The following is a 24,307-nucleotide window of genomic DNA, read 5'->3' on the forward strand; positions in this document are numbered from 1 at the left end:
GAAGAGAAAGAAAAGTGTTACAACTTATCTCAGAAGCACACAGAAAACTATAAAGAAAAATAAGAAAGGAAGAGGAAAGTAAGAGGGGAGAGGGAAAGGAAGAAGAGGGGATACTTTTAGAGACAATAAAGTATTCCTGAGGAGGATACTGTGCTGATTCTTAATTAAAGACTCGCTGCCCCAACTGCTGGAGTGCCTGAGCTACAGGGAGCAGCTTTTGCCCAAGAGACACCCCTTCCTGGGCAGCCCATATGCAATGCAGATCCATGTGCAGCTATAAGAGCCTGGTAATCTTAACCCAACTCAGGACAGAGTTCACAGTAAAGGGTTGGTCAAGGATATCATTGGGCTTGAATCACAACTTAAATTTTCCCTCCGTCCAATCCTGTTTCCTTCCTTTCCTTTTCACAGATGTTGATCCCAAAAGCACTCAATTAATATCCTATAAGCTAAACCCTATCTCGGGCTTCCCATGGAAACCAATCTGCAACAATTCCCAGGAGCCATACTGTACATATGTAGAGCACACAAGAATTAAAATACCTATAATAGTTTCCACTTACACATTCTTATAGCTGTAGAAACAATACTGTAAAATAAAATAGCCCCTTTTCTCTGGTAATACAAATTCAATCAAAATGTTTTCCTTAAAAAACGATCAATATACTGCAAGTTATAAAGATGTTAAATATCGCGGTGCAGCCCTAACCAGTTTGGCTCAGTGGATAGAGCATCAGCCTGCAGACTGAAGGGTCCCAGGTTCGATTCTGGTCAAGGGCATGCACCTTGGTTGCGGGCACATCCCCAGTAGGGAGTGTGCAGGAGGCAGCTGATCAATGTTTCTCTCTCATTGATGTTTCTAACTCTCTATTCCTCTCCCTTCCTCTCTGTAAAAAAATCAATAAAATATATATATTTTTAAAAAAGATCTCAGTGCATATACCTAGTTGCTTAGTTTTACAGGCTGGGACAATATTGCCTTCTAAACCCAAATAACAGTAAGTGAACATATTCATTTAGTATATTAAGTATTAGGTTATTCAAGGTCTTAAGTTTATGTACTAGTATTTGTATATTTTAATTTGTAATCATAATATAAATTCCCAAGTATTCTATTTTTCTCTCTGTAAATTAAAATTCAGAAAGACATTCTTCCTGTTAAAATCCCTGCTTAAGAGGAAGATACTTTCCTAAAATGTAACAGAATACAAAAATTTTAAAAATGATTTAACTGGACATCATATCAATAAAAGCATCATTTCATATGAACTTTAGTTCCAAGCAGCAAAGTTAGAACATGAATTAATTACATGGAGAAATGTAAAAAACACACACCCTAGGTCTACTTTCATAGTTAGCTCTTAAAATGCAATAACTACTCTAAGAAGTCCTTACAGTCATAATATTCTTTAAAAATTCACAAAAAGTGGACTCTGTAAATACTTAAATGAAAATTAGTTTTTTCCAGCTCAAAAAATAAGGAAATTTGGATGATTAGACAAAGGGGAAGCATTCTTTGGTAAAACACGGCAGGTCTCTTTAACATTTAATCATTTCAAAAAATTAAAATGACTACTATAGTGAATAAAATTTTTATTAAGCATTTTATACAGTGTCTATACTGATGGTACTAAGCTAAGTCCAGTTTAGAAAGCCAGCACAAACTCAAAGGCAGTCCCTTTTTATATTAAAAAGAAAACAATCCTAGGCATTTTCCACTTCCTAAAATCTTTAAAAAGCAGCACTTTGTGGCTCTACCTGAACCACCTTTCAGACCCACAGCAATATGACTAAATAAATATGGGGTCACATGAACTGCCAGAAACTCTACTTTAAGAAATACAACATCAAGAACATCTGAGAACTTTTCATCCAGAAGAATGAGTGTTAATCAGCCTCTAAAAGAGGGTCTCCAAACTTTTAGAACTAGAATGACCATATTAGCACTATCCACGAACCCCAAGATCCAGGAGGGTCTTACTTTACCTAGGGCTATATTTAAATAATTAGCAAAAGAGGCAACAACTATTTTCTTTACTTTTGACTTAGAAAAAGACTTCCCTTATAAAAGAGATCAATTTTGACCAACTATGAATTAAAAGCTTCTGCAAATGAAAGTGAATTGAGTCTGTGTCTCTCCTTCCTCCAATTCTTTTGTCATGTCAGTATTAAGGCAGACTTGCTTTAAAATTTTGCTTTTATAAAAATTTTTTAAACAATTTTCAATTTTTTACTGAATTAGGTTGCATGTCTTGTATTTAAGCCTCAGAGTTTACCAATTATGTTGTCTCCCATTACCCTACTTCTGCTTTCCCATCAGCAAATAAAATGAATACTACTAATGTTCTCACTGGGTCCAAGTTTTACACTTTGTATATTTCCTGGCCTTCACTTGTCAAGGAGTTTATAAGGATGGGAGGGAAGCAGGAGGAACAATCAAGTAAAATGATTACTGCATGCAAAAGGAAATAAAATCAGATATACAAAGTAAAGATTTAGAACTTGCTACTACCTCTATGTCAAATATAGTAAGTCCTCACTTAATGTTATCAATAGGTTCTTGGAACTACAACAAAATGGCGAATAACAAAACCAAGTTCACCAAAGGCTAATTGATATAAACAAGAGTTAAGTTCCTAAGGCATCTCAAAAACATTATAAGGCAATGACATTATTCGAGAATCTGCTGTATATGAGCCAGGCACAGATGAAAATGACATATCCTTGGGACCTTGAACTTCATGTAGCACAGAACAAATCTGAGTTGAGAAATTTAGAGATGTCCTACAAGAGCTTGATTGATCTTTGTCTATAACCCTGATTTATGTTTCTCTCTCTCTCTCTCTCTCTCTCTCTCTCTCTCTCTCTCTCTCTCTCTCTCTCTCTCTCCTCTCTACCCTGATTTATGTTTCTCTCTCTCTCTCTCTCTCTCTCTCTCTCTCTCTCTCTCTCTCTTATCCCTCAGCAAAGAAATCAATTTAATGCACTTATAACACCCAACAAAGGAAATATTCAATGAATTCTTTGTAATGTTGATATCAAAACTAGTGTTGCATACCAGAAACCCATCATCCTCATCTTTGGCTATGAATCTACAGAATTCTTACTAAACAAGGATAATTGGTTCTGGATTAAAAAAAGAATCCACCAAATGAATCCATGTAAAAACAGGACCAAATTTTCATAATAACTAGTGAAAAAAAGATTTGCTTAGGACTTTAATTTCAAAATAAAATTATTTTAAAAAGACCTTATTCATTCTATATCACAAAATTTAGGTCATTATTATGGTCATGTGCTAATTCTGAGGAGAATGAACAAAATTGGAGAGAGGTCATAATTTTAAATGATACTGTATAACAGCATCCTTCACTTCCTACCTTTCAGAACATTATCTAAACAAAAGTAATTTTTCAACCAAGGTTTCTCTTAATTCTATGATATCCAAATCACTTTTTCCTAAAGTGCCAAGTCACTGAATCATTCTCTTGGTAAATTTCTCTTCTACAATTGTTAACTAATCTATCTCTGACACAACCTCACCCACATATGGCTTTGCATATGACTAAAACTGTTCTCCAATGGCCCTTTCATGAACTTCATGACATACAGCACTTTTGCATTATCTACAATTTTTTTTTATGCTCAGTCTGCACTCTGTCACTAGACAGCAAACAAGGTTTTGGCTCAACAGCCATGGCTAGACAGACAGTCTAGCTGAGGGATATCTTTGAATGGAGATGATTTCGTAGGTAAATACTCTTGGTCAAGAAAACATTTGCTTCCTTATCCAACCTTCATCCATGGAGACCTAGGATTAAGAGCACTTATATAACAAGGACTTAAATAAAAAACTGATGCCCAAGGAATTTAAGAAAACTTAAAATTAAACTTTCATTAATCAAGATTATTTGAAAAGAAGTTGTTTGGTAAAAATAATGTGAGTTACCATACATACCATCAATAACATATTTTTAAAAATTACAACATATTCAAAAATATTGTTAAGAGGACTATTACTTTAGTTATATCACTTTCGCTGATAATTCAGAAGATATATCTCAATCTGTCAGCTCCTCAGACTTGTTTTTATGTTAGTTATTACACATAGAAACCACAAAATTCTAGAACTGGAAAACACATTAGAGATGATGGAACACCACCTCCTCATTTTACAAAGGAAGAAACTTAGGTCCAGAAATGTAAACAGTCTTGTTCAATATTGACAGTTCATAGCAGAGCAAGGGAACTTAATGACTTTATAGAACATAACTACCTAGAATAAGAATTGACTGTAGTTATCCACTACCCTAGAGCACACAATCAAGTTACTTCAACCCATGGAAAGTGGGGGTTTAGTGAAAAGCTTAAAGGTTGGTTAAATTTCTCATATAAAATGACCTTAGAAAATAGGTTCTTCTTGTATAAGTAGTGGTATACTCTAAGAAGTAGAACACTATTTTTATTTTTATTTGTTTTTAATTGATTTTCACAGAGAGAGGACAGTACAGGGAGAGAGGGGAACAACCATGTGAAAAAGAAACATTGATCAGTTGCCTCCCGCACGAACCCCGGGGATAGAACCTGCAACCTGGACATGTGCCCTGACTGGGAAAAGAACTGGCAATCCTTCGGTGCATGGTACAACATTCAACCAACTGAGCCATATGGGCCAGGGCAAAGAAGTATACTATTTTTAAATGGTGATCTCTCAAGGTCACTATAAATCCAATTCACAATCTAGAATTAAGCCTCTTTTCTCAGATGCAGTGTTTATGTTACCTGTTGGTTTTTCAGGTGTGAACATAATAAAGGATTAATTTGAATCAATCATTACCCACAAACTGCTAAGTATTATGCATATGCAGTACAGTATAAGAGGATCCACAGACCATGCTTGCTTTGTTTTACCTGGTTAAAGTTGAAGTTTTTATAGAGACACTGAATGGAAACTGAGTTTCCCTTTAGATTGACACCTTGTCAGTCCAAAAAAAAAAAAAAAACCTCTTAGGAACTTATTTTTTTTTAATTTCTTAAAGTATTACAAAGAGTATTACACATGTCTCCTTTTTTCTCCCCCTTAACATTCCCCCGGCTTCCCCCATCCTCCAGTGTTTTGTGTCCACTGGTTATTCTCATATGCATGCATATAAGACCTTCGGTTGATCTCCTACCCCGCCCCCGCAACCCTCTCCAGGGTTCCCACTGTAGTTTGACAGTCTGCTCAATGCTGCTCTGCCTCTGTATCCATTTTTGTTCATCAGTCCGTAATAGTCCTTATTATCCATAAATGAGTGAGTTCATGCGGTATTTTTCTCAGCTTCCCAGGGGCCGTCCCAGCCTCACAGGGGCCGCCTCAACCTCACAGGGGCCGTTTCAACCCCACCAGGGTCATTTCAACCCCACCGGGGCCGTTGCAAGTTCACTGGGGCCGCCTCAACCCCAGCAGGGCCACCGCAACCCCACCAGGGCCGCCGCAACCCCACCAGGGCTGTCTCAGCCTCACATGAGCCATTTCAGCCTCACCAGGGCCGATTCTACCTCACCAGGGATGTCTCAACCTCACGGGGGCCGATTCAACCTCACCGGGGCCATCTCAACCCCTCCGGGGCCGTCCTAGCCTCACTGGAACCACCTCAGCCTCACTGGGGCCACCTCAACCTCACAGGGGCCATCTCAGCCTCTCGGGGGCTGTCCTAGCCCCACGGGAGCCATCTCGGCCTCATGGGGGCCGTCTCAGCAACACGAAGTTTGGCATTCTGTCCTTTGTTGGGTGGCTCATTGCTGGACAAAATCTCCAGGTGTTCCTGGTGGCTGAATATCTGGTATGCTTGCTTGGATTTTGTTTTCTACCAAGTGCACAGACTGCCTGTCTGCCGTCTCCCAGCGTCCCATGTGAGACTGGATCTGGTGGACCTGCCTGTGCATTTACTGGTACAGTGGTTCCACGTCGGCGGCCCAGCCGGGTCCTGCTCCGGCTTCCTCCAAACCTGATTCTGCTTCTGGAGTGTGTCCCTTATGTATGCGAGGAGTTGAAATCTGCATTCTGCTGGGCTGGGCTGCAAAAGCACTGGTGGTTCTCTTTGTGCCACTAGCACAGCTTGGGTGGGGATGTAAATTGAGTAAGGCGGGGTCCCCGGGAATCACCAGGGCGGAGCAAGGGGCAATGGAGTCTTCCCGACTCCTTGCCTCTCCACGACTCCATGACTCCACATCTCGCATCCCCGAATGCCAGCGAGCAGCTCCGCGAGACAGCCACTCTCGTTCTCCAGCCCATTGCAAGGCCGTCCTACCTCTCCCCGTAGGGGTCTGGGATCTCAGGATCCCGCCCCAAACAAGCTCAGTGGATTTGAGAGTCTGCATCCCCTTCCGATTAAAAATAACCGCGCATCCAGTTGCAGCCCACCTGGCGCGCGACTCCGTACCTCCATTCTTGGAGCCTCTACACAACCTACTCAGTCTCAATGCTCTTCTTTCTTTCCTTCAAGTTGTAGAGCTTCCACTGGGCCAGCTTTCCCATGGTTCTGAATGATAACTGCTTGTTTTATAGTTGGTAGTCTCGATGTTGTTGTGGGAGGCAGCACCCACAGGTCTGTACCTTATGCCGCCACCTTGGTTCTCCTCCAGAACTTCTCTTACATCAATTAGTTTTCTTTTCTGATTGGGATATATCTGTGTAGGACTTTAAAAATGATGTGCTTGACTGGAAACTGTCTTTTGCTAATCAGAGTATTCTGTGCTGTGTCCAAAATATGCATGATGGGGTCAACTAACTGTAGGCAATCAACACGGATGGATGTCTACTCAGAAATTTCAGATTTATGAATACAAAATACGTGGTAAGTACATTCTATTTCTGTTCCAACAGACTTGACATGTTAAATAAGTTAAACATTAATTGTGACTGAATATGATTTTAAGGGTGCTCACTTAAGGAAGAAAAAAAGAATGTTATTTCTTTAAAGGCATATCCCCTTTGTGCTGTTTTCTGGAGAGTGTAAAGTAGAAGAAGTGTCTGTTTTCTCATGGGAAATGTAGAACATTTCCCACACCATTCACATACACAACACTTTCATCACCATGTACTTGCCTGTAGAGCCAGTTCCCAGATTTTCTCTCTTGGATCAATTGTGTAAGTTATGTCGTGCTCTAGGTATAACTTCTTAATGCAGACAAAGAAAACTCTGTACAAAAGGACTGGGGAAAGAGATATGCTCCTCAACCTCAAAATACCCATATTCCAAGTTCAAGGCTCACTGGTCCTTCTCTTTCTAGAAACGGTTTCATGTTTTCCTTTGATCCAGACAGTTAATGATAGGGTGGTTATAATATCTTTCATACCTTTACCTACTCTTTTACTCCTATGACTTTCCAAGGACAGCGGAAATCCTTCTCTTCTATCTTTTTCCTTGAATTCTTTAAAAAATATATATATTTGGAAGCTTTTTTTCTTTTAATTTCTTTATTAAGGTATAAGGGGGAGGGGGGCGGGGAGGAATAGGTAATCCTTTGAACTCTTAAGAGAAAGAAAAGCCCCAGAACAAACCATGGAAGCAGGTTAAATTAAGGACAAGTCATTCAATATTATGTGCCTCTTAATGTTATACATATAGCATCAATTATAAAGTTCTACAGACAAAAAGTTTAATGTTTCAGAAAAAGTGGGAGATAGTATAATACATTAAATGACACTTCAAGGAAAATCAGAAAAATCCAGAATGTGAGATATTTTACTGGAAAGAAAAAGGTTGTAAGGGAAATTTTTAAATCAAAAGAAACTGAAAATTACAAAAAAACCAACTACAAATAATATATATATTTTAATCCATGGAAAACATTTTTGGAACAATTCAGGAAACCGTAAATAGAAAATAGTGTTAGGGAAACTCCTGCTTAATTTTTTTTGTGATGATAATGGTGATAATTATGTAGGAGAATGACTTTTTTTGTGAAATACTTACTGAAATATTGCAGGTTTATATTCAAAATCATAAAACCCAAAAACCATTACAATTGTGTGATTCCTGGTCACTGTAGCATAAAATAAAAGCATTAAAAGAATTACAGAAAAGGTAAAATTTATGAGTAGAAAAAATAAGGCTATAGAGACATATTAAATGTACACCTACAAAAATAAAGCACTAAGATAGAATTTTAATGGTGAAAAACTAAAATGAAGAAGAAATAGACGCTGAGCCTGGTCATGGTAAATATTACAGATATAATACTTCAGTGGAGAGAATAATGAGGCTAAATGTGCAGAACTAGAAGTCATTAGTAAAGAGATATATACAACAAAAACAAAACTAGCCTCTGAAAAGTAGAGCTGAAAATAAGGTAAATCATCCCTTATTTACTCAATGCAACAGCTTTGGTTTCACTGATTTTTTGTTTTCAATTTCATAGATTTCTGCTTTAATTTTTTCTTTTTATTATTTAATTTGTTCTTCTTTTTCTAGTTTCCTATGGTCTTACATTACTGATTTAAGTATTTCTTTTAATATATGAATTCAATTATATAAATCTAAGCACTGTTTTTGCTGCATCCCACAAAATTTAAAACTGTTTTCCTTTTCATTTAGTTCAAAAAAAAATTTTAATTACTCTTGAGATTTCTTCTTAGACACATGTAAAATTTTAATAGGAGAGGTAAGAGCACACACCATTACCTTGTTTTCATTCATGGGGAAAAGCATTCAGTCACACAACATAAAGTATAATGTTAGCTGATTTTTCTGTAGGTTTGTTAACCATGGTATATTATTCTTTTTATGGATAGTGGGATTCAATTTGCTAATATTTTGTTGAGGATTTCTGCAACTATGTTCATGAGATATACTAGTTCATAGATTTCTTTCTTCCTTTCATTTTTTCTTCTGTTTCTGTCTAGTTTTGATATCAATTTAACTCTGACTTCATAAAGAGGGTTGAATACTTCCCTCCTCTTCTTTGTTTAGAAGAAATGGTAGAGACATAATGTTATACGTATTTGGTAGAATTCACCAGTAAATCATCTGTGTGTAGATATTTCTTTTTTGGTAGGTTTTTACCTATGAATTCAATTTCACTAATAGTTATAAGACTTAAAATGATAATCTCTTCCTTCTTGGGTGAGTTTAATCTTTTCCTTCTTAGGTAGTCGGCTACGGAATTAATCCATTTCAATGAATTGGTCCATTTCACCTAATTTGTCAAATTTGAGCACATCAAGTTGTTTTTTATTATTCCTATTGTTCTTTCGATTCTTGGGGGGGAAGAGGGGTCTGTTGTGATATCCTCTCTTCCATAACTGATACTGGTTCTATATGGCTTCTCTTTTCTTTCTTGTCAATTTAGCTAGACATTAATTTCATTTATCTATGCAAAAAAAATTTTTCATTTTATTGATTTTCACTATTTTTTTTGCTTTTTTAAAATTGATTTCTCATATTATCTGGGACTTATTTTGTTTTCTTTTGCACAAGGTAATGGTGTGTGCTCTTAACTCTCCTATTGAAATTTTATATGTGTCCAAGAAGAAATCTAAAGAGTAATTTAAAAATTTTTTTGAACTAAAAACTTTTGAGATGGAAACATAGATTACTGATTTGGAATCTTTTTTCCTAATGTAATTAATGCAATCAGTTTTCTTATAAACACTGCCTGAGCTGCATAAATTTTGGTGTTATATTTTCATTTTGTTTAGTTCAAAATATATTTTAATTTTCCCTGAGGCTTCTTCTTTTACCCAATAGATTATTTAGAAGTCTGCTATTTAATTTCCAAATAGCTTGGATTATCCTTTTATCCTCTCTGTTATTGATTTCTACTTCATATTTATTATATTCTGAGAACATGCTTTGAATTCAATTTATATATGTATACATATATATGTATATATATGTATGTATGTATATATGTATATGTATGTATGTATTATATATATATATATACATTCAATTTTTTTAACTTAAGATTTATATAATGACTAAGATATATTATATTTGGATAACATGTACTTGAAAAGAATGTATATTCTGTTGTTGCTGAGTAAAGTATTCTATAAACATAAATTAAATCTAAGTGGTAGATAGTATTCAGGCACTCTGTACCCTTGGTGATTTCTGTCTGGTAGAGTTCTATTACTGAAAAAGGACTGTTGGAGTTCTTTCAAATTTTGCTTCATGTATTTTTAATTTCTGTTGTTAGGCATGCACACATTTAGAATCTTTTTAGCAATATGTAACAGTCCTCTAGATAATTATCTTTGCAATGGAGTCTACTTTGTTTGCTATTAATATAGCCACTACAGTTTTCTTTTTATTGGTGTTGTACAATATCTTATCCCATCGCTTCACATTTAACCTATGTTATTAAATTTCTAACAGACAGTATACAATGGGGTCATTTACTTATGCACTCTGACAATCTCTTTTAATTGACATGTTTACAGCATTTAAAAGTTCAATGTAAATATTGGTGGGTAAGAATTTACATCTATCATTTTATTCGTTTTCTGCTTCTTTCATTTGTTTCCCTATTTTGCCTTCTTTGGGAGATTTTTTAATGGTCCACTTTAATTATCTGACATATCACTGTGATTCTAACTTATCTCTTTATCTCTTTATTTTATAAGTAGTGATTCTAGGGAATATTACATTCATACTTAACTTTTAGGTCTAGTTAGCATTAGTGTTTTATGACTTCAAGTGGACCATAGATGTCATATATTGTACCTCATCCACTGAAAACCACATCAGACAATGATTTTTGCTTTCAACTGTCAAATATATTTTGAAGAACTCAATAGTCTATGATATTTATGCAAATATTTACCATCTCTGTTAATCTTCTTTCCATTCCTGATAACCAAGTTTCCTTCTGGTATCATTTCTCCTTCTGTCTTAAGAACATTCTTAAGCAAATGCTTAGATCTTTTGGCAATGAATACTCTTAGTTTTCCTTTATCTGAATATGTCCTTATATTACTCTCATCACTAAAAAATATTTTTCCTGGTTATATACAATTCTTTTCTTTCAGCACTTTAAGAATGTTTTGCCTTTTTTTCCCACCTCAATGGTTTCTGATGAGAAATTCTCTATCGTTCAAGTCACTGTTCCTGTATAGGTAATGTCATATTTCTCTGGGTCTTTTCAATATTTTTTTGTTTTTATTTTTCCAATTTATTATGACATGCCTGGGTATGAATTTCCTTCGGTTTACCCTGTTTCAGGTTCTCTGACTCTGTATGTATACATCTTTCACTAAATTTGTGAGTTTTGAGCCATTATTTCTTCAAACAGTTTTTAATACCACAATCTTTTCCAAAATATCTCTAAACGTCCAACATTTTGTTATTTTCCCATAGTTCCTGAGGCTCTGTACAATTTTTAAAAATTTGTCTCCTCTTTGTTATTGAATATCAAGAGTGTTTTTCCCCACTTAATGTGTTTTTCAGTTCTAATAATACCATACCTTTCTATTGATTTTCTACAGAGAGGAAGAGAGAGGGATAGAGGGTTAGAAACATCGATGAGAGAGAAACATCGATCAGCCGCCTCCTGCACGCCCCCCACTGGGGATGTGCCCGCAACCAAGGTACATGCCCTTGATCAGAATCGAACCTGGGACCCTTGAGTCCGCAGGTCGACGCTCTATCCACTGAGCCAAACCGGTCCTGGCATAATACCATACCTTTCTATTATCTTCTCTTTTTCTGCTGAGACTTTCTACTTTTCCATCTATTTCACAAGCATTCACAACTACTTGCTGGAACATTTATACTGCAACTATTATAAAGTTTCTATAATATCCCAACATTTGTATCATGATGATATGGTATGTTTGATCGTCTCTTTTCATGTGAATTCAAATTTTCCTGGTTCTTCATATGCTGAATAATTTTTTATTATAATCTAGACATTCTAAATATTATGTATGAAACTCTGGCTCTTGTTTAAATCCTGTGGATGATGTTATATTATTTTTTTGCTTTAATAGGTGATACATGGTATGGTTAGGTTAGGTTAGGTTAGGTTAGGGCAGTGGTTCTCAACCTTCTGGCCCTTTAAATACAGTTCCTCATGTTGTGACCCAACCATAAAATTATTTTTGTTGCTACTTCGTAACTGTAATGTTGCTACTGTTATGAATCGTAATGTAAATATCTGATATGCAGGATGGATTTAGGCGACCCCTGTGAAAGGGTCGTTCGACCGCCAAAGGGGTTGCGACCCACAGGTTGAGAACCGCTGGGTTAGGGTCACAGGTATCAACATAGCTTCTGTGGGCACAGTTCCATTACCAGTTGAATTTTCAAAGCGATTTTATCTCACTCTGTCCCACCTTACATCATCCAATAATCAGTCTAGGACTTGGGCAATAATTTGTTATTTCCATATATGTATAGCTCAGAGGCAAGCCCATGAATTCATAACCAACTTTAAAGTACTGTTTTACCAAATCTCTCCTGCTACAGACCTCAGTATTTTTCAATTCCCTATAGGATCCCTTTTCCTTTCTTCAGTCAGAATGCTGGGGCTTTGGGTTATCTGCTTGATCACAAGCCTTTACTGTTACACCTGCTCTGGGTTCACACAAGTAAAGGACAGGGGATGGGGGAGAAATGGGAGTTTGTCAGTTTTGGCTACAGGCTACTGCTGCAGTCCCTGCTGCCATTACCAAAGAATTACTTAGGACTATGGCATGAGAGAACAGAGAAAAGAAAACCAGAAGAATTTCCACATTCACACTGTGTTAAGGTGTTATCTTTCCCACTCCTTAAGCCAGAACTAGCAGGCTTGTTTTGGAGCTCTATTTGTCCATAACCAAGTGCTCACTTGTAGCCATCAGACTGTTAGTTCAGGTTCAGGGATCCTGGAAGGAAAAAAACTGGTAATCTCACAGTCAATGTGATAATATTTTGGACTCTAATACTTTTTCCAATCCACCTATTATTAATTATTCTTTTGAGTCCTCAAATAGCTGTCCCATCCATTTTGTTCAGGTTTTATACATGCATTTAGTGGGCGAAATAGTGTGTGCTTAATCTATCTGAAATGAAACCATATACAAAATTCTGTTCTCCATTAATTCTCATTAACACATGGATGCCTCAAATATAATTATCCGAATATATTATTCATCTAAAATAAGAAAATAGTCATATGAGTTCTCCTTCATTCACAAAAAAAGTGCTATTCACATAGTAAGTAACTCATAGAAAGACAGCCATAATACTAAGAAAAGCTGATCATGTTTTGACTAAAGAGCTTTTATGATTATACTAGAGGCCCAGTACACAAAATTCATGCACAGGGAGGGGGGAGGGTCCCTCAGGCTGGCCTGCACCCTCTCCAATCCAGGACCCCTCAGGGGATGTCCGACTGTCTCTCGCAATCTGGTACTGCTAGCTCCTAACCACTCGCCTGCCTGCCTGCCTGCCTGATCGTCCCTAACTCCTCTGCCTACCAGCCTGATCTCCCCTAACCACCTCTGCTTGCCTGCCTGATTGCCCCTAACTGCTCCCCTGCCAGCCTGATCACCCCTAAACGCTCCCCTGCTGGCCTGATCGCCCCTAACCGCCTCTGCCTCGCCCCACAACCAGGACCCAGGATTTCCTCCTCCAGCTGGACCTGGGTTTCCCTCTCTCTGGCCGGCCGCAGGTACCCAGGGCCCAGGACAACTTCTCCTGGGCCGGCTGCATCCGCAGGGGACCATGGGTGGGCGGCTTCGCCCAGCCACAGCTGCAGATGCCCACGACCGCGGGGTGGGCGGCTTGTCCCTCTCTCAGGCCGCAGGTGCAAGCGCTGGCACCCGGGACCAGGGGACAGGCAGCTTGTCCCTCTCCCAGGCCACAAGTGCAGACACAGCCGCTGGCGCTCGGGACCGCAGGGTGGGAGGCTTGTCCCTCTCCTGGGCTGCAGGCCCTCTTCCAGGCCACAGCCCCAGCTGCTGGTGCCCAGGAGGTGGGGTGGGCAGCTTGTCCCTCTCCCAGGCCACAAGTGCAGACACAGCCGCTGGCGCTCGGGACCGCAGGGTGGGAGGCTTGTCCCTCTCCTGGGCTGCAGGCCCTCTTCCAGGCCACAGCCCCAGCTGCTGGTGCCCAGGAGGTGGGGTGGGCAGCTTGTCCCTCTCTCGGGCCGCAGCCCCAGCAGCTGGTGCCCGGGACCCCGAGGTAGGCGGCTTGTCCCTCTGGCGGGCCACAGCTTGGCTGGTCCCCATTCCTCTCTTGCAAGCTCATTTGTGCCTGGCTAGTCCCCAGTGTTGAGTGTCTGAGTTGTTACTGCGTGATGGTATGACATCCATTTGCATATTAGCTCTTTATTATATAGGATGCTATCACTGCAAAGCCCTCAAAATTTTATAGTGCACTATCAGAAAAAAAGGGACTCTGTTTAAGACACAGATAAATGGAAAGATATCCAGTGTTCATGGATTAGAATAATTAATATTATTACAATATCCATACTACCCAAATCATCTACAGATTCAATGAAATACCTATCAAGATTCCAAAGGGCATTTTTTTACAGAAGTAGAAAAAAATTCTAAAATTGATATGGAACCACAGGAGTCCAAAATAGTTACAAATCTTTATCTGATATTCAGATATATTCAAAATATATGAACAATTCCTACAAGTCAACAGTAGACAAACAAATAATCCAATTAAAAATTGTATAAAGGACCTGGACAGACATTTTTCCAAAGATATTCAAATGGTCCACAGTATGTAAAGAGGTACTTAACATCATTAATCATTAGGGAAATAAAAAACAAAAACAAAATGACTCATTCCAGCTACATTGGTTATCTTCCAAAAGACAAAAGATAAATGCTGGTGAATATATGAAAGGAACCCTTGTGCATTCTTGGTGGGACTGTAAATTCATATAGCCACTGTGGAAAACAGTATGGAAGTGCTAAAAATATTAAAAATAGAACTACCATGTGATTCAATAATTTCATTTCTGGATATATCCAAAGGAAACAAAGTCACTATGTAAAGAGACATCTGTATCCCCCATGTTCACTGCAGTCTTATTTATAATAGCCAACATATGGAAAAAACCTAAGTGTTCACCAATAAATAAATGGATAAAGAAAATGTGGTGTATATACACAACAGAATACTATTTGGCAATTAAAAAAAAGAAAGAAGGAAATCCTGCTATTTGTGACAAATGGATGGACCCTGAGGGCCTTTTCCTAAGTAAAATTAAGTCAGAGAACAACAAATACTATTGGGTCTCACTTATATGTGGAGTCTAAAAACAAAACAAAACTCACAGAAAAAAATACCAAATTTGTTTTAACCAGAAATGGGATGGAAAGAGGAGAAATATGATGGTGGTCAAAACACACAAACTTACAAAACTTACAGTTAAAGATAAGTAAGTCCTGCGGATGTAACATATAGCATATTAACTGTAGTTAACACTGCTATAAGGTACATTTGAAAGTTGCTAAGAGAGAAGTTCTCATTATAAGGAAAAAGACATTTTTAATTTTTTTACCAATAGGAGATAATGGATGTTAACTTATTATGGTAATCATTTCATAATATATGTAAGTTAAGTTATTATACCATGTATCTTATACAGTGCTGTATATCAACTCTACCTCAATAAAGCTGAAAGAAAAAAATTTTAAATGATATATCTGGTATGTTATTACAAATAAACTACATTTAATTATAAAATTATTTAAATGATAAAAATATAATATGGTATTTATAATTAGATCTAAATGATACAGCTCATTCAACTTTTTGTCTGAAAATGAAACCTTTACTATTTTGAGGGTAAGTAATCAAAATAATATTTTAAGACAAATAAAAAAGGACTTGCTTTCTCACTCTTTATGAAATCACAATGAGACAATGGCCGCATTACAAGGTATTATTTGGGTGATCTATTTATAGGTAACTAGTTAAGAATCACCATCCAAGGAAATGTTAAGTGACTTTCAGTAGTAGATTCAAATTAAAATCATTAACAACATTTTCTTTCAAAAGGGTGATTTTTAAACTCTTTCAAACTCTGGGACTAAGAAATACAAGTTTTAAAATTTAGGTTTAAAACAAGAACAAAAAAGAAAGATCAAAAGAATATGACAGCAAAATTTAAGGGTGATGGGATTTGAGAAAGTCTTACAGTTTAAGGAGATCAATTTTTAAGAAAATCTAAGGAATCATACAACAAAGGTGTTTGTCTCCAAAATAAACTAAAAACTTCTTCATTAACTTGTTTAAATCAACTTTTTCTGTACTCTGAATGTTATAAGACAACCCTTATACAATGTCAGTCAATAATGATAAATAAAAAGGGCACTATAATACAATTATTTATTTATATGAGTCAACTTTGTAGTTCTAACAAGAGCATATAAAAAATAAGGTACAAAAATTAGTTATTTTCATTTCCTTAAAAAATATCAAATGTTTTGCCATGAAAAACTATTAACCCTAAATGTCTTAAATTTTCAGGCCATCATCATTCAAGCAGTAGGCTAAAAGACATTTTTCATAATGCATACTAATGAGAACTTACTTCCTCCAAACTTTATTTAAATATAAATAGACTCACACTTTACTTGTTAACCAATTATAAAAGTTGGAATTATATAAGTTAAGACATTATAATGTAGTAATTAGAATTACATGGAAGATAACATAAGGTCACAAGTTTAATCCCTTCCTATGCAAGTTCAATATTCAGCTTTTTCCTATGCCCCTAGATTTGGTCAACCATTATATCTTGTAGGACAGCAGTCACTGGATGGGAAGGGAGAGTTCATGAGGAAAGAGGAGAGAAAAAAGGCAAAGGAATCAGAGAAGAATGGGCCCATGCAAATCCTTTACTATTAGGGAAAAACAACTTAGTGAGATAATGTGTCAGGAATATTATCAATGTGTCAGGAATATTATCTTTCATTCCATGTACTAGTCCCATATAAGGGGACTGGGAAATTAAAGCAAAAACCTGCGAATTTAGTTAACTTATCTGAAGTGTGACATGGAAATTTTATTTTAAAAGTTCTGGTCAAATTTGTTAAGAAATTCTTAAAAGTTCAGCAATATTTCAAAACATACCCCAAGAACAGATGGGCCCATTAAAAACACATACTATCTGTGTTCTTAATTCTGCAGGAAGGATGCTACAGGTCAACAGACATGTAGAGCAGTATTAATAACAGCAAATATGCCCATGTTGAAAACTAATTATCACCCCTCCCTTATTAAAATAAGTACTTCCAGTATTATAGGCAACACAAGCTATGAAATGCAATCTAGAATTTACCACTCAAATGCATGCTTCCAATATTTTTAAACTGCTGATTAGGAGGGCAATGAAAAAGACAAGCACCATGTCCCTCTAAATCAGCGGTTCTCAACCTGTGGGTCGCGAACAATGAAAATACATCCTGCATATCAGATATTTACACTACAATTCATAACAGTAGCAAAATTACAGTTATGAAGTAGCAACAAAAATAATTTTATGGTTGGGGGTCACCACAACATGAGGAACTGTATTAAAGGGTCGCTGTATTAGGAAGGTTGAGAACCACTGATCAGAGGTGGTCAGCTGCTTCAGGATGAAGCTGAACATCTCTTTCCCAGCCACTGGTTGCCAGAAACTCACTGAAGTGGAGGATGAGCGTAAACTTCGTACCTAGTATGAGAAGCTTATGACCACAGTGTGCTGCTGATGCTCTGGCTGAAGAGTTGAATCAGTGGTCCAGAATGATGAACAACGTTTCCCCATTAAACAGGGTGTCTTGACCCCGACCATGTCTGCCTGCTGTTGAGTAAGGAGCAAGGAAGACTGGAGAGAGAAAGCGCAGATCTGTTTGAGGTAGCACTGTAGAAGTCAATCTTAGTGTTCCCAGCTTGGTAATTGTAAAAAAAAAGGGGAGAAAGATATTCCTGGTCTCACTGATACTACTATGCCTCATCGCTTGGGTCCCAAAAGAGCTAGTAGAATCCACAAACTTTTCACTAAAGAAGATGTCTGCCAATATGTTGTGAGTAAGCCCCTAAACAAAGAAGGTAAGAAACCTAGGATTAAAGCACCCAAGATTCAGCATCTTGTTTCTCCATGTGTTCTGCAACACAAACGTCAGGAAATTGCTCTGAAGAAACAAAGTGCTAAGAAAAATAAGGAAGAGGCTACAGAATATGCTAAATGTTTGGCTAAGAGAATGAAGGAGGCCAAAGAAAAACACCAGGAACAGATTGCCAAGAGATGTAGGCTGCCCTCTCTAGAACTTCTACCTCTAAGTCTGAGTCTAGTAAAAAATGAGATTCATTAAGAGTAACAATAAATAATAAACAAACATTTTTTAAAAAGACAGAATCTAGACACACCATCAACAAAATGAAAAGGGAGTCCACTGCATGAGAGAACATATTAAGCTATGATAAATCTAATAAGAGGTTAATTTTCAAAATATTTAAGGAACTCATACAGCTTACAAAAGGAAGACAAACAATCCAATTAAAAGATGGACAAAGGACTTAAACAGATACTTCTCCAAAGCAGTCATACAGATGGCCAAGAGACATATGAAAAAATGCTCAAAGTCACTAAATGCAAATTAAAATGACAATGAGGTACCACCTCACACCTGTCAGAATGGCTATCATCAACAAATCAACAAACAACAAGTGTTGGAGAGGATGTGGAGACAAGGGAACCCTAGTACATTGTTCGTGGGAATGCAGACTGGTGCAGCCACTATGGAAAACAGTATCGAGTTTCCTCAAAAAATGTAACTGCCATATGACCCAGTGATCCCACTTCTAGGAATATATCCTAAGAAACCCAAAACACCAATCAGAAAGAATATATGCACCCCTATGTTCAGAGCAGCACAATTTACAACAGCTAAGATCTGGAATCAGCCCAAGTGCCCATCAGTAGATGAGTGGATGAAAAAGCTGTGGTACTTTTATACCATGGAATACTATGCAGCTGTAAAAAAGAAAGATCTCTTTCTTTTGAGACAGCACAGAGTGACCTAGAGAGTATTATGCTACGCAAAGTAAGCCAATCAGAGAAAAATAAGTATCATATGATCTCACTCATTTGTGGAATCTAATGAACAAAATAAACCAATGAACAAAATAGATCCAGAGACATAAAAGCATGAATCAGACTCAGACATAAAAGCACGAATCTCAGAGGGAAGTGGGGGATTAACCAGGGACTTATATGCATATATGCATAGCCCATGGACACAAACAATAGTGGTGTGAATGCCTGGGAGGGGCAGATGCAAGGTGGAGGGGGTCAATTGGAAAAAAGAGGGGGAAATTGTAATACTTTCAACAATAAAGATAAATTTAAAAAGACAGAACTTGTTTTGAATCAAGTTTGCATACATAATTGCCCAATAACTATACATAACTTAGGAAATCTGTCCCCTAAAAAAGAAGGCAGAACACACTTTGGCTTTTATGTCATATCATTAGGAATATAGCTTAAAATAACAACATGAAATCTTATTTTAAATCTACTGTTCTGCTCCAAACACATTTCCTTTCACTGAAGACATCACAAAGAGCAACAAACATACATACAAGAGTTAACTAGAAAAGCTTTGCACATTATGTGAAAATAGGAACTGTAAAATTTACACACGTGCAAAAAATATATAATTAATAATAAGCAGTATCATTGTAATACCAAAGCTACAGCAATTTTTCCCTGCTGGATACATTTTAAGACATAATTTTTAATCCCCAGACAAGAAAAAGTGTGTTTTGACATTTATTTTCAGCTAGTTTATTTTTTCTATCTTTTCCACCATTACTCATGTACACCCACCCTATATAATAAAAGCCTAATATGCTAAGTGTCCGGTCATCTGGCGATCAGTCGACTGTTCAACCAATCAAAGCATAATATGCTAATGATATGCTAAGGCCGCTCAACCGCTCGCTATGACGTGCACTGACTGACCACCAGGGAGCAGACAGACAACCAGTCAATCAGTCACTATGACGTACACTGACCACTCCAGGGGGGCAGACGCTCCAACCGGTAGGTTAGCTTGTTGTTGGGGTCCGGCCGATCGGGACTGAGCGAGATGGGCCGGACACGCCCTGAAGCCCTCTTGTGTCCCTCCCCAGCCAGCTGTCCCCAATGGGGACTAGGCAAGATGGGCCAGACACGCCCGGGAGCCCTCCCGCGGTCCATCCCTGGCCCTGATCATGCACCGGTGGGGTCCCTCAGCCTGGCCTGCACCCTCTCACAATCCAGGACCCCTCAGGGGATGTTGGAAAGCCAGGTTGGGCCCAATCCCACAAGCCACTCCCCTCGGGAGGGCGCCAAACACAGGGCTCACGGCTGGCAAGTGCTACTGTGATGGCACGAGCCTCTCACGATCAGGACTGATTGGGCACGAGCCTGCGGCAGGCACAGTGGGGCCGGGATGAGCGGGACTGGCAGGTAGGAGCTGCAGGCGGCATTGGACTCCGTGTTTTGGCCCGATCCCTGCAGGCCACCCTGAGGGACCCCACCCGTGCACGAATTCGTGCACCGGGCCTCTAGTATATAACAATAAACTCTATAATACTTAGTGCCATCTCTGAAGTTAGAAAAATTAACACTGAAAAGGGAATATAGACAGGTCAAGGAAAACTAGGTATGGGAGGGCAGCCTTGACATTTCAAGGCTAAGTAACACTTCTAGGTGGATCTAACATCTCCTACACAGTATCTTCTCTCCTAGGCATCAGACCCAAGTATGGCATGTTCTTGTTCTCTGTAAAGGCTGAATTATGTTCACTACTAAGCTCAGTACCGTAATTTACTAAGTCAAGGTCAGCCCTCCCTCTAGGAGTCAGCAAACTGATTCCTACAGTAAAGACATTGAATTATAATCTGGGTCCTTGGGTTTTAACACACAGGCTGGTTCAGTACTTTAGTGTAAAGTATTGTTAAAAAAAAAAAGATCTAGACACATGCAACATACATACACACACCCATTGAGAAATATATATACATAAAAAAAACAAGCAAATAATCTTCTAAAGCAGAGGTTAGCAAACCACAGCCAGTTGTCTGGTTTTCATTAAGTTAGGAATTATTTTAAAATTTTTAATGGTTACAGTTTAAATGACAATGAGAAACAACATTATATCTGAATTTTGCCTGTTAGCCTGCAAAGCCTAAAATATTTCACTGTCTGTTCCTTTCAGAAAAAGTCTGACTTCTTTGCGAAAGCAAAAACTAAGCTTCCCTGTAGTTTTAGCTCTAGCACAGGGGTGGGCAAACTTTTTGACTCGAGGGCCACAATGGGTTCTTAAACTGGACCGGAGGGCCGGAATAAAAGCATGGGTGGAGTGTTTCTGTGAACTAATATAAATTCAAAGTAAACATCATTACATAAAAGGGTATGGTCTTTTTTTTCAATAGTTTTATTCATTTCAAACGGGCCGGATCCAGCCCGCAGGCCGTAGTTTGCCCACAGCTGCAGTCTAGCGTGTAAATATGTTCATAAGGAACAACCAATATTTAAAGTTAAAATCTAATACCATTACAGAAGCGGTAATATCAACTTAAGCATTGGTATAAACATACATGATATACACATGGAAAAGAACAGGAAGGAGATCAACATAAAAATATATAATTAACTTATCTTAGTAAATGGCATTTTCACTTTTTTCCCTGTACTATCCCAATCTTCTTAAGTGAGCATATCATTAAAATCAGGATATAGTACTAGAACATTATAGTGCAAATTTTCAAGAAAATATACACCAAAAAATTTTTGTGACTTGAATTGCAGTTATGTGGGTACTTACATACAGGCTCAGTAACACTTTGGTATTCACCATTACAAACTGTTAAGAATTAAAATAGTACATTTACATTCTTTCACATACATAAAAAAGAGAAGGCCCTGTTTCATCAGAAGTCAGAGTTGTCATCTGAACCCTCAAGGTCACTACTTTGGAAGTAACTTTCAGGCACACTACAAGATACTTTAAATAATCTGAAATTTAATTCAAATATTATCTCCTACATTCATGTTAGCTTCAATATTTCTTTCAAAACATAGTAAAAAATGTGACTAAAACCATAAATATATTCTATACATACACCATATACACTATATAACCATAGCATTAACATCTAAAGTCATACTGGGCAATACAAGTTCTTATTAACTAAACAGTTCAAACAAAAACATATATTTTACTGATAGAAAATAAAATGCTACCATTAAAAAATCAGAGAACTGTTCTGCTAAAAGGTACAAACAATGAAACAATCATGATTGTTTTCATAAATAGTATTTTAATTTTCTTGTTCAGTAATTAATGCTTAGCTGTTGTTTTGAAGCCCACTATTTTTTTAAATATCTTATTGATTTTTTACAGAGAGGAGGGCAGAAGGACAGAGAGTTAGAAACATCCATGAGAGAGAAACATCCATCAGCTGCCTCTTGCACGCCCCCTACTGAGGATGTGCCCACAACCAAGGTACATGCCCTTGACAGGAATCGAACCTGGGAACCCTTGAGTCCGCAGGCCGACGCTCTATACGCTGAGCCAAACCAGTCAGGGCTGAAGCCCACTCTTAACAGTAAACATACGAAAGCATACTAATATACATGATATATTATATATCATTATGACCAATTTAACTCTAACTTGATAAATGAGAGGTTTACTTGGGTTAAAAGGCATTTTAAAGTCACATCTCTGTTTCCTGAAACAAAAACCAGTCTTTGCTTTGTGGTTTATTTCCTGAGTTTATCTTTGAAATGCACGTAAGTTTTCTTTCTAAATGATGTTAAAGTCCAAATTTATTTCTCCCAAACCACAAATTTAAATTAGAATATCACTTCTCAGACTACAAACAACAGCTTTTCTTTCCAAGTGTCACTCATATTTCTGTTCCCTTTATAGTACAACTAGAGGCCCGGTGCACAAAAATTTCTGCACTGGGGGGAAGGGGCGTCCCTCAGCCCGGCCTGTGGCCTCTTGTTGAGACCCCTCGGGAGATAACGCCCTGCTGGCGTAGGCCTGCTCCCGGGTGGCAGAGGGCAGGCCCAATCCCTAGGTGCAACTCCTGGTCGGGCTCAGAGCAGGGCCGATTGGGGAGTGGGGGCGACGTCCCCTGTCATGCACAGAGCAGGGAGATCGGGAGGTTGCGATGCCACCCTCAGTCACGCTCAGGGTAGGGCCAATTGGGGGGTTGGGGCGCCACCACTATCACACTCAGGGCAGGGCCGATGGAGAGGTTGTGGCGCCACCCCGTCACGCACAGAGCAGGGCCAATCAGGGGGTTGGGGCACTGGCCCCGGCACACACAGAGCAGGGTCCATCATGGGGGATGGGGCTCCATACCCTGTCACACACTGAACAGGGCCAATCAGGGGGTTGGGGAGCTGCCCCCTGTCACACAAAGAGCAGGGCCCATCAGGCGGGTTGGGGCTCCGTACCCTGTCACGCACCGAGCAGGGCCCATCAGGGGGTTGGGGAGCCTCCCCCTGTCACACACAGAGTAGGGCCAATAGGGAAGTTGGGGCACCACCCCCTGTAACACACAGAGCAGGACGGATCAGGGGGTTGTGGCGCCGTCTATCACACACAGAGCAGGGCCGATCAGGGGGGGTTGGGGCGCCGCCACTGTCACAATGAAGGCAGGGCCGATGGGGAAGTTATGGCTCTACCCCATCACACACAGAGCGGGGCCTGTGGGGTGAGGATTGGGGCGTTGCCCTCTATCACCCAGAGAGCAGGGCCAATCAGGGGGTTGGGGGGCCACCACTCTCACACTCAGGGCAGGGCCGGTGACGAGGTTATGGCTCTACCGTGTTACACACAGAGCAGGGCCGATCAGGGGGGGTTGGGGCGCCGCCCCGTCACACACAGAGCAGGGCTGATCAGGGGGTTGGGGCGCCTTCCCCTGTCACGAAAAGAGCAGGGCAGAAAGGGAGGTTGTGGCCTTGCCCCGTCACACACAGCGCCGCAGGGCAATCAGGAGGTTAGGGCACTGCCCACTGTCACACTGATCCCAGTGCTGGGAGGCATATTACCCTTTTACTATATAGGATAGAGGCCTGATGCATGGGTGGGGGCCGGCGTGTTTGCCCTGAAGGGTGTCCTGGATCAGGGTGGGGGTCCCCACTGGGGTGCCTGGCCAGTCGGGGTGAGGGGCTGAGGGCTGTTTTCAGGCTGGCCAAGACTGAAGCTCCCAGCCTCTCCTTTTTTTCTTTTTTTTAATTCTGAGATTTATTTACCTTCTATAATTGAAACATTGTTGTCTTCACTGGCGCTCCCAGCTCTGAAGCCAGGGCCGGA

General features: G+C 39.0%; 1 protein-coding gene and 1 pseudogene across 5 annotated transcripts in view; one reads left to right on the forward strand and one right to left on the reverse strand.

Annotated features, from left to right (window-relative positions):
* Positions 1-24,307, reverse strand: part of TCF12 (transcription factor 12) — a 357,822-nt gene that overhangs the window by 249,686 nt on the left and 83,829 nt on the right. The window contains exon 1 of one of the 5 annotated variants that reach the window (XM_006765235.2): positions 12,809-12,830. The exons of the other annotated variants lie outside the window; for them this stretch is intronic. The gene's annotated coding sequence lies outside the window, so the exon portion shown is untranslated. Of the gene's footprint in view, positions 1-12,808; positions 12,831-24,307 lie in introns of those variants that run through there. 5 annotated transcript variants of the gene reach the window in all.
* Positions 17,571-18,357, forward strand: LOC102755939 (annotated as a pseudogene).

Source organism: Myotis davidii, unplaced genomic scaffold (assembly GCF_000327345.1).
Source record: "Myotis davidii unplaced genomic scaffold, ASM32734v1 scaffold441, whole genome shotgun sequence".
NCBI lineage: Eukaryota > Metazoa > Chordata > Mammalia > Chiroptera > Vespertilionidae > Myotis > Myotis davidii.